The following is a 3,468-nucleotide window of genomic DNA, read 5'->3' on the forward strand; positions in this document are numbered from 1 at the left end:
AACAGACAGCCGAGTTTTAAGAATTTCTTTTGTTTTTCTTTTTTTTCTCTTGCTATCTTTTTACTTACGGATTTTCAGATTTCTAATGTAAACATTTATCACTTTAAAATATTTTTTTTTTATGCATTTAGCAGACGCTTTTATCCAAAGCGACTTACAGTGCATTCAGGATAACAATTTTACCTATCATTATTACTATTATTATCAATTACCATGATCATTATTATTAGATTACTATTATATTCGTTTTTAAAAATTAATTTTATATTATAAATTGAGAACATTAAAATAGCACAATTAAATTAAAATGTACGGTCGTCTATAAGGTCTAAAATCATCATTGAAAACGTTATTATTTTGCAAGTGTATAATCAGCATAAAAACTGAGTGGAAAAAAGTAACATGAATATATTTTCGTTTGTTCGGTATTTGCACTCCACTTTACAATCAATCAATTAATCAGTCAATCAAAATCTATCGATCTATCTATCCTTCTTCTGTTTTATCGTTTTGTCTACCGTTTTATCCTTCCATCAATCTGTTATTATAATTGAGTAAATAACATATCATTTTAATTAAAATGCTTTGTTTTTAGAGTTTGTTTCAGTTAATGGCAAAAACATCGTGACTTTTCGTCCAGGATTAATTTGCCCTCTGAACAGACGGACAGTTCTGCGATTGGTCTGTCTTTCTGACAGTAGCCCAATCAGCAGCGGGGGCCTTCGCTCTGACGTAGCCAGCGCGCAGCAGGTCACCGCCCACCGCTGCCACATGCAAATATAGTAGTGAGAGTCCAAAGAGAATCAGTGAGTCGACACTGAGCCGCTCTGTTGTCCGTCAGAGGGAGTCTGTTTGGACCGGAACCCTCGCATTCGTCTCGTGTCGCGAACTGCACGAGTTTCTCTTCTTTCGTTCTCCTCCTTCAAACACTGAGTTGATGCTCGAGTTGTGCGCGGCGCGCGCCGGACTCTCTGGATTATTTTCTAGACCGCAAACTAACATCAGCACAGATACACACATCTGAGATTGATCTGAGATCCTCGCGCGACAAAGACACAATGTTGTGGAAATTAGCAGATAACGTGAAGTATGAAGATGACTGCGAGGTAAGAGGAAAACGTCTGGTCGAAGGGCAGATATCAGAGAATTAAACACATGCAACTGTCTGTTTTTAATTTAAAATATGGACATTTGCATTGTTATATTTCCAAATATTATGAAAAGTAAGATCTGGGAAGTAAACTAGAAAAACTACTCTTGCAGCTTAATGCACGATGGTTCGTTCTTATAGTAAGAAACATACCGTAAGCTAATGTTTTAGGCTTTAATTAATTGATTTATTTAAAAAGAGAGATATTTTAAATTTGATCTTGAAAAAAAAAATGCATGTGATCACCAAAACGCGTTCTTTCAAATAGTAGATGTGAAAAATATTTTACTTAATGTAAACTCGTAAATAATTTACTTAGTTGAGAAGTTAATAATAATAATAATAATAATAATAATAATAATAATAATAAAGTAGCTAATTATAATAAAACAATAATAGTAATAACAACAATAATGAAAGTATAAGTAGCCCACAATTTAATTTGACACGCAGTTATTTTACAATGTGATTAAAATATTATTATTAATAATGATAAATTAGCTTTTTTGGGGGGTGGCGCAAAATTCCAACGCGTATCGGTTTTCAGTATGAATGTAAGTGAGAATGAAGCTGTCTAGAAATGGCCCGTCGTTCATTGTCATTCATGTGTCTCTGGTGACAGTAACTCTCCAAGCAACTCTGCCAGACAATGAGAGTCATGAATGCATACTATACAGTCCACTCAAGAGCTGAACACCGACTCAAAAGACGAGCAGTTGATTTTGAATTAGAAAGAGAACAAATGACCTGTAAAAATATTTGGTTTGGTAACCTTACATTGCGTTGCATGTGATAACGTCTAAATTAACAGGCCAGATGCATTCGATGTGACTGAATACGTTATAGGGTTAAATGAACGAAAGTTCATTCAAGGCTTTAATCGGGTAGAAATAGATCTTTAAGCCAAACACTGCATCTTTTTAATTTAATTCTAAGATTTTTGAGATTGCATTTAATTTTGCATGATAAACTAATGAACATGCAAAGCTCAGTTTTTAATTTGCAAAAATTTGTGATTGAAGGATTGTTAATTATCTGTGAGATTAAAAGCATTGTAAGGCATTTATACTCATGCACTAGTCAGATCCTTTTTCTCCAAAGGTATTCATTTCAGCAGAATGTGGCAAAAATCAGAGAAACTCATTTTAGTGTGGTTTTAATGTGATGCACTCTCTATTTCAGCAGGAAAGACATGATGTCAGCAGCAATGGAAACTCCCGTTTACCTCACATTCCCGCGGTGAGCCAGCACCTCTACAGCCCGCCACCGTCCCTCTCGCACACCGCCAGCTCGGACTTCCAGCCGCCGTACTTCCCTCCCCCTTACCAGCCTCTGCCGTACACCCAATCTAACGACCGTACTCTCACCTGGGCGACCCGTTTCATATCAACTCAATACACCAGTCTGCAGCATCTAATCAGCAACAGTCATGGCCCGGACGGCAAGGTCAAGAGGCCATCGGGTCCCACGGCCGCAGTGGACTCGGCAGTCCCCTTCTGGGCCTGGAAGGGGGCTCGTCCGGGATGCGGCGGGATGGTTTTAGGAGACCGGGAGCTTCTGCCTCCACACATGCATGGAATTGATTCCATAGGTGATAACATGGGTTTGCACGATATGGGCCACGGATTGGATGATGTACAGGTGAGCTGATATGATCAATGATTTCATAATTATTTATGTGGAATTAAGTGGAGAGAGTGAGTGGCATTTCCTGGTTATTTCATTGCAGCATGAAGGTGATCACAGTATTGTAATTCCTGATCACACAGTCATCAAAAAAGGTTGGTTGCATTTCTGTTTTTCTAGTATAAATGTATCTTTGGATAGTTTTTAGGTTCAAACTTATATGGGAAAGATGTCAGTATTAGTATTGAAATTTTACACACACACATATAAAATCATTATAAAAATATTTTTGTTTAATATATTTATAATAATCCAAATAAAATGATTATAATTATAGCTTCATAGTCATACTGAATTGATAAAAAAAAAACTGCAGTAAAGTGAGCTATAAAAACTCGAGTAGAAAGAGATTTGTTCATATAAAACTCAGTTTTTGTTGAGTAAGTCAAATGTCTAATTTGGGAGTGTCTCTTTTTAATCACCTTTTACTTGAAAATGATCCTAAACGAAGGTACAATTTAACAATATTTTTATTTCAGGACTCTCCTAAATTTGTCAACCTTCTGTCATTTTGTGAAGTGTTTTTGATTCAAACTTCAACGTTATAAACTATAATTCTATAATAATAATCGTTTTGCATTAAACTTATGCAATGCACTTGTGGTTTAATAATAGTTATACCGATCCAAATC

General features: G+C 35.9%; 1 pseudogene; it reads left to right on the forward strand.

Moving 5' to 3' along the window:
• Window positions 1-802: 802 nt before the first annotated feature.
• Window positions 803-3,026, forward strand: LOC113051083 (transcription factor AP-2 gamma-like; annotated as a pseudogene).
• The last annotated feature ends 442 nt before the right edge of the window (window positions 3,027-3,468 follow it).

This window comes from Carassius auratus, chromosome 31, assembly GCF_003368295.1.
Source record: "Carassius auratus strain Wakin chromosome 31, ASM336829v1, whole genome shotgun sequence".
NCBI classification, from domain to species: domain Eukaryota; kingdom Metazoa; phylum Chordata; class Actinopteri; order Cypriniformes; family Cyprinidae; genus Carassius; species Carassius auratus.